General features: G+C 33.6%; 1 protein-coding gene across 1 annotated transcript in view; it reads right to left on the bottom strand.

The window, feature by feature from the left end:
- The window catches only part of LOC115883458 (homeobox-leucine zipper protein HAT1-like), a 175,569-nt gene that overhangs the window by 22,386 nt on the left and 138,616 nt on the right, over positions 1–14,567 (bottom strand). The window lies entirely within an intron of this gene.

Raw genomic sequence — 14,567 nt, 5'->3', positions numbered from 1 at the left:
CTATACTAATATATAAAATCCTTTAGTGACTGATTTACTCATTAATCACGATCCTGCTCAAATCACTCAACGTAAGAAGCTCAATTTTGGCATACAGGTTGATTTTAGGGTGTAGAGGTTCGATAAGAAGGGATTTTTCAAAATTCCAATTCCAAGGGGTGGTTTCACCCCTTGGAAAACCACCTGGCATTTTTTTGTAAGTATTTTGTTTATTCCAAACCAAACCAAACCAAACTTAAAATATTTATTATAAAATTTAGCATGCTAATAGTCTAAGAGCTGGCTACATAAAAGCCTTATCATCGTTACATGGCTAATTTTTTGTGTAAAGTATCCTTTTGTGTAGCCATTATGAAATAGTCATGTCTGCCAGCGCGATCCCGGGGCTTAAAGCGGGGGCGGCCAATCGAAAGGGCGAAATTTTGAGAGTAAAAATATTATAAGATACATGAGTTACAATTGCGAAAATAGCGTTTATTTATTATTAAGAAACGTGGAAAATTGTTGGCAGATATTATCCTAGTCGCTAAAATGCCGACAGACAACGCGAAAGAGGCATGAAATTTTAAAAATTATTAAAAAATGAAATTTACAGAATGAAAAAAATTATGGCATATTTGCTTGCCGATAGGTGAAATATCACATTTATTTGTTTTAAAAGCCGTATGCAAAAGGACAGACAAAAAGATCGTGGCTCAATCAGCTGCAGACAGTTATCAAAAGTGCGATATTTATCGATCATTTAAGTATAGATAAATCATATAAGAAACGATTATATTATAAATATATTTTTTTATTACTTCAATAACGATTTTTTTTGTCTGCCCTTTTGCATACGGCTTTTTAAATTAATTAACAATAAACATGACATTCCACCAACCGACATGCATGTATGCGATGATTTTCTTTTGTCAAAATTCTATGCCTCTTTCACGTTGTCTGCCGGCATTTCAGCCACGAGAAAAATATCTGTCAACAATTTTACACGTTTCCTAATAATAAATAAAAGCTATTTGGCAATTATAACTCGTGTACCCTATAATATTTTTAGTGTCAAAATTTCACCCTTTCGATTGGCCGCCCCCGCTTTAGGCCCCGGGATCGCGCTGGCAGACATGACTATTTCACAATGGCTACACAAAAGGATACTTCACACAAAAAATTAGCCATGTAACGATGATAAGGTTTTTTATGTAGCCAGCTCTCGGTAACAGTAACGAGGAAAATTTTTTATACATATTTACTTCATTAACACATAAAAAAATTAAACGTATTATAAAAGAAGGAACCAAACCAAACATTTTTAGTATTCAAAATATAGAATATGAATTAAGAATTTTTTAAACCTGATATTTTAAATCCGAAAAAATGTATGCATTTCTTCAAATTAATGTTCCCTTCACCCTATACATGTGTTCTTATAAATTCCATCCGTCAAGAATCGTTCTTGAATGAATATATTAAATCGGCTTGATGGCCCGTTAAAAATAGCGCTCATTTCAACGCGTCGCTTTCCAGTCTGTTCAGCGTCAAAATAAGAGCGAACGACTGACTAATCGTCGGCGTGTTGGAACATTTTTCTTAATGAAAACAATATTTATCTGGCTGGGGATAATATTTATCGTGTTTTTTCTATGAAAATTATTACGGGTTTGAAAAAAATATTACCGAATTTATGAGATAATAGAAATAAAAATAATTTTTTGATACTAAAAAATTTCGGACGTCCATTGTCTTTATTTATTTTTTATTTATTTTTAGATAACTTTTACTTTTTTGCAAACTTCCTTTGTTCCTTTACTTTTTTTACTGAACTTCCCTATTTATTTTTAATTTAGCGTTTCTAAAATTGGTCTAACACTTTCAAAGAAATAATTTTTTCTAACACAGTCCAGTTTTATCAATGTCGGTCTCTGCAGCGTTCCTGTCTTAAGTCTCTCTTATTTACTCTATGTTCATTCTACTTGCTAATACAGGGTGAGCCCTAAATAAATGTAAATATTTTTAGGGTGCCCGGTGGCGTAGAGGTACAGGCTCTCGTCTACCAATCTCAAGGTAGTGGGTACGAATCCTACACCCGGCATTTGATCAGCCGACTATTTTTATTAAAATAAAAATAGTTTGGTTACCTAGGTCGACTCAGCCTTAAATGAGTACTTGGGATTCACATTCCTGAGGTAACAATGGGCGGTTGAAGCGTAGTGCTAGCCACATTACCTTCCTTGTATACCGAACGGATCTAGCATGGCAAGCTGTACCTTGCTACTCCCAAGGCGTTAAACGCTATATACGGGAGCTATTATTATATATTTAGATATTTAGATCATTTTTTCTCAAAATAAATGAAAATTTTGAATTTCTTGAAAATGATTTAATTTCAAGTTAAAAAACATAATATCTTAAAGATATGGCAACATAGATACTAGATTAAAGTTACAAGAACGAAAATCCAAAAATCCAGAAAAGTGATTTTTAAAATTTAACTAATGTTAGGAGTTAACCAATGAATTATTTAAAAAACGGTACAGAGAAAATATGTTTCTTTTATCGAGATCTACCAGCCCTGAAAATATTTGCACTTATTTAAGACTCACCCTGTATATTGATCCTATATGACGGCAAGTCGAACACAACCGTACCATCCTTTTCTCGAAGATGTTAGCGGCACTTTTAACCACCCTGTAACTTCGTTGTGAATAAAGCAAGGATATTAATTTTCAAGACATACTATAGCTGGCTAAATTACTAAAATATCTAGTAATTAATACCTTATAGTTTATGAATTATAGCTTGTCAAATTTCTTAAATTTCGACATTGACTCACTGACATATCATCAAAATTTTAAAGTACTTCTAGAAGAGTTACAAACTTCAAATTTTGAATTTTAGGTAGCTTTAAGTTAATAACCAAAGGAAAAAATGAAAAGTCTCGAAATATCGTTATGGATTAAAAGTTAACTGTCTAGCCGCTACCGGTTTCTGACTTTCCAGTCAAGAAAAAGTAGAAAACTCGAATTAATCGAAGCGGTTTCTTCTGATTTTATTTGTATATGAATGTACCAACAATAATTCAATGCTTATGATTTTTTTTAGTCAAACTTATTTAACTTCGCTAGCGACTCACCGTCATCAAAATTCTAAGGTACTTCTTGAAGTGTCACAAGCTTCAAATTTTGTATTTTAGGTAGCATTATGCTTATAATGGAAGGAAAAAATGAAAAATCCCGAAATTTCCTTATGGAACAAAAATTAGCTGTCTAGCCATTCACAGTAACTGACTTTCCGGCGATGGTAATAGGATTGTTTTGAAAATTTGGATGTTTATATAACCGTGGCTCAAGCTAGGCACCTGCTCCAGTTAATCCTTAATTTTTCTTGGTCGTATGTCCTGAGAAATATCTTCCAGTTAGGCCGTTATAGATTCCCATTCCAAGTTACGGATGGAGTCTTCCAGGTTCCATTACCTAAGAGTAGATATTTTTGATTTGAACAGTAATGGAGAATTTAATAACTTTTGAGATAAATCAAAAAATAAAAAATTCCATATTTTTGTAAATAATTAGTCTGGCAATAAATAACCTCGCTTATGCAAATGGACGCCACAAATTAATTCATTATTGTGACTGTTATGGAGGGGGTCTGGCACACACACGTACAAGGATCCGCCATATTAGCCGTGTGCACGATAGGGATTACCGCGAGACAAACGAGCGTATTATTGTAATTTTACGTCTTCATTTGCGTGTGGCCCGGCTAGGAGCTCCTCCCCGGGCCCCTTGGGGCCGTAATTTGGCCCCGCTCGACGACTCGGTCGTTTTCGGGTCAATAACTCGCCGCAGACGGTAGTTGAAAAAAGGGCCTTTTTCGCTTAAGTATATTCGTAGGTGTTATTGGGGCCAAATAAATTTTGCTTCGGGTGCCATAAATCTAAATTATATGTATCTCGGGTTTCTTACATTCATGAAGTATAAAGTGTTTCTGGAAATGTGTGAGAATATTGCTGAATTATAATAATAATAAGTTGGACAAATAATGTCAGATATCAGAAGGGAAATACCAAATCGTAAGGCATAAACTCATACAAACTCATTTATTTGTTTCAAATAACATAGGCTACAAAAGCCTGCAGGTTTGAAAAATTGTTAAAATAGTATATGAAATATAAAAAAAATTGTATATAAACTTAAAACTCAACATCATAAAATATAAATCACTCGAAGAAATCTTCCGTCAACTGGACTGGTCCAACAAAGGATTAAAAATAGATAGAAGAAGAATATCTTAACCATCTAAGATTCGCTGACGAATTAGTCCTAATTGCCAATAGTTCTGAAGAACTTCAAGCACAATCATCCACAGAGTCAAATCCCTCAAATGGCAATGGGCAGCACACTTGGCAAGATGAACGGACAACAGATGGACCAGAAAAATTACAACATGGTACCCACGAGGAATTAAGAGACCTAAAAGAAGACCGAATCTAAGATGGGACCATGATATTAGGAAATTATCAGGGACAACTTGGGTCCGCATAGCCCACAATAATAGACAACCAATGCGCCCTACTACAAACATATTATCTAAATATGTGATATATCTCAATATGTATTCATAAATTGGAAAGGGCCAATACATATTTCAAGATTTTATATTGATCTCTTTGCCCTCTGTAAGTTCTTTCCATTTCAATTTTGCGGGCTTATAAATCATGCCCAGATATTTTGCACTATTAGTGGTTTTTTAATTAAAGGAGTACCATCTGCAAATGTTGATACTGTCTAACTACCTTGTGGAATATCTTCTTTAACTGCTTCAAAGATAGAAATTTCAGCAGAACAAAAACGCTCCTAGCATATTCTAATTACCTACCTCTCTATATAGGACTCAAAAAGTTTAGCACACAAACCTGGGTCACATAGGGAGAAATTGCGGAACAGTACTGCTTGTTTTCCAACGTCTTTTCTATTAAGTCAGTAATTTTATGGACTTGATCGATGGTAGACTTCCGTACTACTAGGTAAGCCAGGCTACTAATGTAGGGATATACAGGGTGGTCCGAACTGTATTCTGGAAATTTCGTCAGCATATTCTGCAGATAAAAATAAGTAAAAAAGTTCGTATAAATATATGTCCGAAAATGCTTAGTTTCGGAGATACAGGGTGTAGAAGTTTTATTTTTACTTCGATATTTTTCAAATACTTTCTGAAGTAACGTCAATATTTCGATGAAAATTGGCGTCTGGGCGTTTTTTGACATGAGAAATTTGATTTTGATATCAATATGACTCCTATTTGTAGGGGGCGCCACCTACATGTACTTTAATTATTTTGAAGAGTAACAACTTTTCCTCCGTACCTGTATAAAACTACTGAGTAAAAAAATATACATTTGCGACATTTTCTACGTAAAAAAGTACTCTTGGTAAAAATCGCTACTAGTAATGGTTCGTGAGATATTTGGAATTGAAATTATTAATACCTGTCACCATTGACATAAATTAAACATGTTGACTAAATAGTTATTAGTCTGAAATCATAAATGTAAAATATTTTTGTATCAGAAGTTCAACAGAAACTGTTTTATCATCATTTTTTCGAAGAAAAATTTATGATTAATTTAAAAAAATAAAAAGTTTCCGAATTCAAAATTTCAGTCAAATAACTATCTACTCAACACGTTTATTTTTTGTCAATTGTGACATGTCTTGACTATTTCCATTCTAAATATCTTGAGAACCGTTACTAGTAGCTATTTTTACCAAGAGACATTTTTTACGTGGAAAACGTCGTAAATGTATATTTTTTCACTCAGTAGTTTTATACAGGTACGGACAAAAAGTTATTACTCTTCAAAACAGTTAAAACACATGTAGGTGGCGTCCCCTACAAATAGGAGTCATATCAACTTCAAAATCAAATTTTTCGTGTCAAAAAACTCAATTTTCATCCAAATATTGACGTTACTTCAGAAGTTATTTGGAAAAAATCGAAATAAAAATGAAATTTCTACACCCTGTATCTCCGAAACGAAGCATTTTAGGATATACATTTATAAGAACTTTTTTACTTATATTTATCTGTAGAATATGCTGATGAAGTTTCCGGAATACAATTCGGACCACACTGTATACACCGCTGGAAAGCAAACCTTTAGGTCGGCGTTTACATGTATAGGAGTGAGTCGTTATGGCAATCTAGTAAGTCGGAGTGAGCAAAAATACGAAGTATTTATTACATAACTACTTAATCTGGAGCTAGATTCCATGCGCTTGGGAAAATACTCGCCTTCTGTCTTTATTCAGTACATCTTATTTTACTAATCGCGTGTTGACCGTACTCCTCGTACACATGAAAACCGGCACCCTAGACCAGAAATGCCGACCCTTAGTATACCTCCGTGGTAGAAGCTTTAAAGTGTTAGGTGAGGTTATTAATAAAATGTTTTCAAATATCTTTGACCAAGTTTTTTATTATTAATCTTCAAAAAATACATTAAAATATTCAGATACAATATTATTAGTAAATATATAACATGATAAAAAAATATAAGACGTAATAATAATTACCCTTTACAAGTGTAGGACACAACATAACCTTTAAAAACTCCACAATAAGCGAAATGTGAAACCACTTCCTGGTGTGTTTTCCCTTTACTAAGAACTTTATTATTTTTTGTTCGTCGTTCCGCGTTGCGTATCCTTTCACGTTACACCGCAACAACGCATTCGAATTGAGACAGAATTGGTCGTAACAGGCCGACACCACGCGAAACCGCAAAACAATTTGATCGCTCGCTGTTTAACAGACAAAAAATGGGCCGATTGTTACGCAAACACGCACCTAGAACTCTTAATACAGACATCATTCAGAGAATAGTTAATTTTACCTTTATGCGGTCTCTGTTCTTCTGCTTAGAGCAGTAAAAAATTAGATATATTTGTTTAAAATGCATTTTTTAAATATCTTCTTATGAATCGTGTGTTCGTGAACAACATACAATAAAGTGAAAGATTTGAAAGATATGCTCAAGATTGAATTGATACGAAAATAGGTCTTAGATTAACTCCTAAATTCATAATGTCACAAAAAAATCAAAACGCAAGCCTAACACATGACAATAAACCAATATAACGAGTAAAAAATTAAGAATAGATGTTGAATTGAAAAAAGCCCGCAGTGCACTCATGAAGTTCAAAAGTCTTAACCAATAATGATTTCGACCTTAGCCCAAGGATTAGATTTATAAAATGCTATGTCTGGCCTGTTTTACTGTATGGTATGGAGGAATTGACACTGGTGGGCACTATGAATAAGATTGGGGCATTCGAGCTGTTATAGGCGTGTATACTAAAGATTCTATAGACTCCAAGAAGGAAAAACCATGAGATGTTGAAAATGATCTATAGGCCGCGAACTACTGGATACAATCAAACGCTGAAAAGCAGTATATCTAGGTTACGTGATACGTAATGAGAAATACCAATTCCTACAGTTGATCATTGAAGGAAAGATTGAGGGAAACAGAGGAGTCGAAAAAGTGTCAAAATAGAGGATGTCATGGCACAAGGGACTGAGGACAATGAAAGGACTGATCCGGAATAAGGAAGAGTGGACAAAGGTCATCGCGAACATTCATTAGTGGATTTGCAACAGAAAAAGAAGAAGGCTAATAAAAGTTTATTATTAATATGGTTTATTATTAATAAGGAAGTATTGATTGCATTTTTGCAACTTTATGAAAGAGCCGCTGTGCCTTTTTAACCATGTCTGGTATCTGGTACCCAGAAAAGTAAAAACGGGATGAATCATTTTAGAATTGTTTATAAAGAATGAGTTTTACACAAAAGGTTAATACCGTACAGGAATTTAGTATCCAAGAAAAGAATATTTTCTTTATAGGTATGTTAACTTATTGATTTAGAAATAATTCTAGCGATACTCTATATCACAGCAAATGTACTAATTCTAAGTTTACTAATTCATAACCCGATAAAGGCTCCAAAAAGGACTGATCTGACTGTAAGAAAGGTAAAAAAGACTTGAAAGTTTAGTTCTTTAATAAGTCTTTAAAAGCATACTGAGTTGTAGAACGTTCTAGAAGATGATAAATATTTTTTTTTTGGGGTATCATGGTTCAGAAATTTTTCTAGTTTGCATGGTTTATAGAGTCTTAATGGCTTCTATTAGCCTATAAAAGCTTTAAGAAGAGACAGCATAATGAACAAAGTAGCAAGAAGCACAGTAAGAAGAAGAGCATAATGAACAAAGTAGCAAAACGAAGAAAGGCAAACTTTTTGACATGGACATTTTGGAGTACACACTTGTATTTCTAATTCACTCGAGAGTAGAGTGAATTAGAAATGCCGTATTTATTAATTGATAGAATCTAGGGACGACAGTCATCCTATAAAAACTTAAAATTTGAGTTTTTGAGGAGAAATTTTCTAAAGTGGGCATTACTTTGAAATGAAACAGTATCTCCCAAGTAACATTTTTCGGAGCCTAAAGTTTTATTAAAAGGTAACGGATATTTATAAGAGGTCTATACGGAACCTTAATATTTATAAGAGTGTTTAAAGTCTTATAAGAACACTATTAGTGTTAAAAGTTTTGTAACACCTCGAAAAAATACCAAAATACTTGAAGTTTTATAATATTGCATCCAAAATGTTTTCGTTACCTGATTTATAAAACCTTTGGTATTGGTTACTTAAGGTTTTTTAAAAGGGTTTTATAGCGTTCTTAAAAACCTTATTATAAAACTTTTACTCTTGGAGTTTTATAGCTTACTTCGTAAAACTCTTATAAATCCTAAGGCACCTAATAAACATTCTACAGCTACTACAAAACCTAAAGAATTTTATAAAACTTATAGGCTCAGTAGCAACTCCTTTCATGTGTAGAATAGGGGGCGCTATATTTTTAGGGTTAGGTTATGTTTTATGTTCCTGTTTTGCTTTTGTAAATCAAAGATGGAAGTAGAAAGAAAAAATTGGAAAAAATTAAATACATTAGCAGTTTTTATAGAAAGTGCGTTAAAACCCGCGAAAATACTTTGGGAAGCACACCACCCACAACTACTAAAAATTACCAAAACTTAGACATTTCTCAAGAAGATATATTGCCAAATACTTCGACTGAATCGACTGCCACCGATGAAGGAAGGGGCTTTGGAAGGATGTATAGATATCAGGGAAATTTGGTCAAAGACGGTGTTGATTTTCCATCTTCTGTGGTTTGGACAATTTTGAAGTGTATTGAAGGGCTTTATTTTAATTATTTTGATTAAAAAATTGTTTTGCAAAAGCCAAAGCGCCCGAAACAAAAATTGGGGATGACCATTAACTATAAAATCATGGTCAATGGTCAAGTTTCTATAAAAATATTTTTGGTAACTTATAAAACTATCAAGTATCACAAAAGCACGTCAGGTTTTATTGGAAGAGCAAAATTCCCATGACACCTAGGTAAGTGTTATAAGAGTTTTTAAAGTGTTGATGATTACTTAAAGGCCCATATAAAACTAGAGGTTTTTAAAAGGCGAAATGGCGAACATGACGTCCTTTTATAAGGCGGCCATTTTATGTTTGTGTTGTTGTACTTACACAAAAAAGAAGAATATTGCATTTTAAGCAATATTACCGAAGCTTTAAGACGTATTTTTTCAAAAGCATGGGGTTCAGAAATGTTGGGCAGTTTATTTGCAAAAAAAAACAAATCATGAGACTTAAATTTAATTTTTTGGTTTTTACAAAATAAACTATATTTGAGTTCTAAACGGGGGCGCTTTAGTTTTAAGAAGGGTAAAATGTTAATATTACTCGATAAATTTTCCGTGCCAATAAAATTTAGTCCTCATAGAATTCTTACAGAGTATTTAAGCTGTTATGATAATTATTATAACACGCCATTTTCATCAAAGTGAAAATCTATTGCTCTCAACTTTAAACTACAAGTAGAATAATAATGACAAGGACTTGAAATAGAATATATTGCAAACAAACGTTGTAGAAAGAGATGAACTTAAAAGGGGCGTTTTTTATTTTGGTGTTTATAAACACTATAAAGGAATATAAAGGGTTTAAAGAGGTAACGAAAATGTATTCCTTGCCGCTATAAAACTTATTTATGGTTTATAAAGGTAAAGACAACCTCTTAGTTACCAATAAATGGAGAGTAAAGGTCACGTTAAAGGTTTTATAAGGTACTAAAATTTGGTCACCGTTACCTTTATAAGATTCTCCATTTAAGTGCTATAGGGGTGTTATAAGGGTAATGAAAACGTTTCGGGAACAATTGATAGGCTCTTAGGTTTTATTAAGTAGGTTATCGAAACGTAACCATTACCATTATAAAACAAAAAAATGTAAGTTGGGCTAGGACGGTTTTACAGAGGTTAGTTCTCCATCTCCGATATTTGTCGTCTCGGCGTATTCAGTGATGAGGTGTTCTGATGTTTCCCCATAAAATCTGCATTCGCCGTTGTTTCTTAACTTCAAGCTACCAAGGTGTTCGTTGAGGAGACAGTGTCTTGTTAAAATCCCCGTGACAATCCGAAGATTTATATTACTTAAATCAAGGAAAAACTTTAATTTTTCTCGGTTTAAGTTTTCAGAAATTTCTTCGAGTGTCTTGGACCATTGGTGGATTTACGGATGGAGTCTTCCAGGTTCTTAAGTTCCGCTTTAGGTTGATTTCTACTTGAAAAGCAGAATAATTTTGGCCCAGCTAGTGGAGTGTTCGCTCCTTCTCTAGCTAGATCGTTTGACGCGTCAAGTTGCGAAACTCGCCTTATCCCAAAGACATTGTTTCGAGATAATATGCAAAAACTGTTCTAGCAAAAGTTTCAAGCGATATTTTACAAAAAACGTGTCCATTGGGTGGAATCATTTGTATGTGTGTATCTCGTTGTTCTAGAAATCAAAATTAATATTTCATTTTTAAAGGGTTTGGGGGGGGGGTTTGTTGCAGTATGATGCATTTTGCTAGTTTTGGTAGATCAAGATATCTGCATCCTAACTTGATTTATTAGATATACAAATACCAGAATTAATAAATCATTAATTCCTTAAAATAAAATCAATAATTCCTTAAAATAAAATCAATAATTCTCGAGTATAATCTTAAAATTAGGTAGAGGAGCTGAAATCGATAAAACGTCAGTAGCGCTATTATACTTGTGTAAAAAGCCTATGAAAAAATGGGGGATTAGCGACAATAATAACAATAAAAAGCAAATATAAGTGGATAAGACGGATTTTGTTGCAGTAACGTAATTTGTAGTGAATTTTATATAGAAATAGGTGAATTTTGCTGCAGTTTGGGACTGTTTATGTAGATTTCAGGTTCCACTATTAATATATGTCATTAGGCAACTTTTTTTAATAAAAAAGGATAAGGCATGTTTTGCAACCCTACGCCTCGTTTGCTTTTTCGTTATCTTCTATCCCTTGATGGGCTGTTACCAAGAGTAGTATGATTAAATAATCATACTAGGCATTCTTTGACTCCAAAGTCGAACTGATAGTTACTCAGTTGGTCGCTTTTTATGTTGCTTGACTATCGAATAAGATGACTTATATTTCTTACTATTATTATTTATATTACTTTTTATGATGGAACCACCGGATTCTTAACAGTTGTCTGAGGTATTTCTGTTTCAACTTGTTTAATGCGTTCATGTGTCGGCGGTACGGCACCGATGTTTCACTTCCATATAACATGATAGGGATTATTGCTCGGTACACTGCAAGTTTCGTATTTGTGCTCAAGTCATGATTGGAGAAAACCCTGCCTTTTAATTACTTAAATCAAGGAAAATATTTGATTTTCTTCCGTCGTAAGTTCTGAGAAATTTTATTGAGGGTCTTGGACCATTGGTAGATTTACGGATGTAGCCTTCCAGGTTCTGCTTTAGGTTGATTTCCACTTGGAAAGCAGAACCATTCTGGCTTAGCTAGTGGAGTGTTCGCTCCTTCTCTAGCTAGATCATTTGCTTTTTCATTGCCTTCTATCCCTTGGTGGGTCGGCATCCAGAGTAGGTATCTTCTCTAGACAATCTTTGACCAACTTCGAATTAATTCGTCACTGAGTTGATCGCTGTTTAATATTGATAATATGACTATCAGATAAGATGGCTATTTCTTGTTTCCGATAGGGAATACGATACTTTGCTACTACTACTTAACATACATTATTTTATCACTCAAAGTCTTAGTACTCTTCGTCCTTATAACCGCACCACCGGAAACCACATATCGCCGTTCCCTCTCTATTAACGAAATTCCCCGTCCTGGCGTTAATTTCAACTGGCGGTAATTACCGGCCGCGCGGCGCTGCGGTGCGGTTTTCGGTGGTGGCGTAATAGGCCGCCAGATGGCGCCGTTGCCCTCGGCCCGAATTGATATATCAATCAAATCGGACGGGGCGAGAAAACGAACCCGAAATGGATCCGAATCGAGCGTGGAAAATTAATTGTGTGATTCTTCTAAAGGTCCTTCTTTTCTTTTTCGTTGTGTGTGTGTGTGTGGCCTGAAGAGGAATATAAGTGATTTTCTATTAAAGTGGTGCTAGACCATATAGATTACTAGACCCACCAATCGCTATTTTTCTCTTCGATGTTGTTTTAAGAGTCCATTTCACTAGTCCGAAAAAGTAGCAAAATAAGCGTTCGGATTTAACGTTTTATGTAAAACTGGCTATGTATTTTTACACAAGTGAAGAAGGAAATTAAAGATAAAGGATTATACTATATCCGTATTGTAGCACAAATACAACTTCTTTATTTTTAAGATTTTGATGGTGAAACATCAACAAAATATTCCTTATGTTTTGAGTATTTTTTTCGAAAGTAAAGACAATTTAAAATTTCGTTACAATACGGAAATAGATTGAAGTTTTGTGATTACAGTGATATATAATTTATGTGGTTTTGTAACAAATTGCTCGCTATTTTATGACAAATGCTGAAGCTCTGTAAACCTTAATCAAGCCTTAATCAAAGCACGCGTGTTTGGAATTTTGGGTGTAGCTTAACAGGACAGGATCGGGCTAAGCCTTAGGCAGATTTCTGAAATATAATATATATTTCCTTTGGCTACACACCCGCTTTATCCGACCCCTGAGGGCGACCCGAACAGTACAGTGTAATAGACTCTTAAGTAATACAATTAAAAATTACTCTACATTTTTTATGTTCTGTACAAAAACATTAACGCTTTTGAGTGACATACAAAAATGATTTGTTTTGGGAACAGAGTGCTAAGGAAAGGTATTTGGAACATTTTTTTTTCAGAATGGATCGATCGTTTACCTGAGAGAATTGAAAATTGGCGAATGGCAGCGTGACCAAGGTGTGAGAAAAGATTTGTGTCTTATAAGTGGGGACCTTTTAAAATTAGCAGATCTTTTTGAAACTGATTTAGGAACCGTTTTTGTGAATGGGACTATTTTTCAAACCCAGCAGGTATCACTATTGTTATAAAATTTAACCTGGTGTTTCTTCTAGTAGGTAATATACTTCTTTTAGAAGAATCTACCTACTTTTCTTTATTTAAGAGGTACATAATTAATCAATAATAATAATATATAATCCAATAAGTATCAAAGTAGTACACATATCACAGGTAGGTTCCTCTTGTAAAGACAATCCGGGGACATACTGTAGAGTATCATGTGTGTTAAAAACGCTAATTTTTAATCAAGGAGTCTTGGAATAATAGATTTGATCTTCTAATGTTTTTCGTGTCCTGTCCTGGCCGGTTAATATATGCCCTAATCGTATTTTTAATCATCGAAATAACCTATCTCATTTTTTTCAAATGGAAGAAGAGTGGCTTATTAGCATATTTGGAAAAAAAAATTACGAATAATTTGGTACCACACACTTGGTATTTCGAGTCAAATTGTCGTTATGAACCGCATGTTACAATTTCAAATAAACCACACTCGAAAATGTCAAACGTTGACATATGATGTCATTCTATTCAATAAAATAAAAAAATAGCGAAACAGGAATGTCTAAAAAGAATTGAATACGTCAATCAATCCTAATTTATATCATATATCGACATACAAATCTCGTGTTTTATTTGAAAAAATAAAAAAGTTATAGGTTGAGCCATTCTTGAGACGCACCCGGTATAGAAAATACTTGAATCAAAATGTAAACAAAAATATAGATAACGAAAGACAACAAATGTCAAATCGATTGGTCTCAATCATTCTTGATCATTTGGTCTATCAGTAATCCGTACAAAATTCACGTCACTTCAATGTTAGGCAGCCAATACACAATATTATTTTGAGTGGTCTGGTTATTGATAAATAAAATTAAGTCATGTAGAAATAAAAAATATACAAAATATTCTCTTAAATTATCTTTAATTGTCATAGAAACCACTACTAAATGGGTATGGGCTTAAAAATTTTTATTACTTCCTCTCTTAGTACTCTTTTAGTACCTCTGTTAAAGAATTAAAAAAACACCGTTTAATTTTTAATCACAACTAAATGCCAATATCTTAAGAACCAACCTTTATTTCAAAATAACGAATAGATAATTAAAG

This window comes from Sitophilus oryzae, unplaced genomic scaffold, assembly GCF_002938485.1.
Source record: "Sitophilus oryzae breed Bouriz unplaced genomic scaffold, Soryzae_2.0 scaffold_1903_pilon_pilon, whole genome shotgun sequence".
NCBI lineage: Eukaryota > Metazoa > Arthropoda > Insecta > Coleoptera > Curculionidae > Sitophilus > Sitophilus oryzae.
The sequence above is the reverse complement of the archived record's forward strand: the minus strand, read 5'-3'. Positions and strand labels throughout refer to the sequence as shown.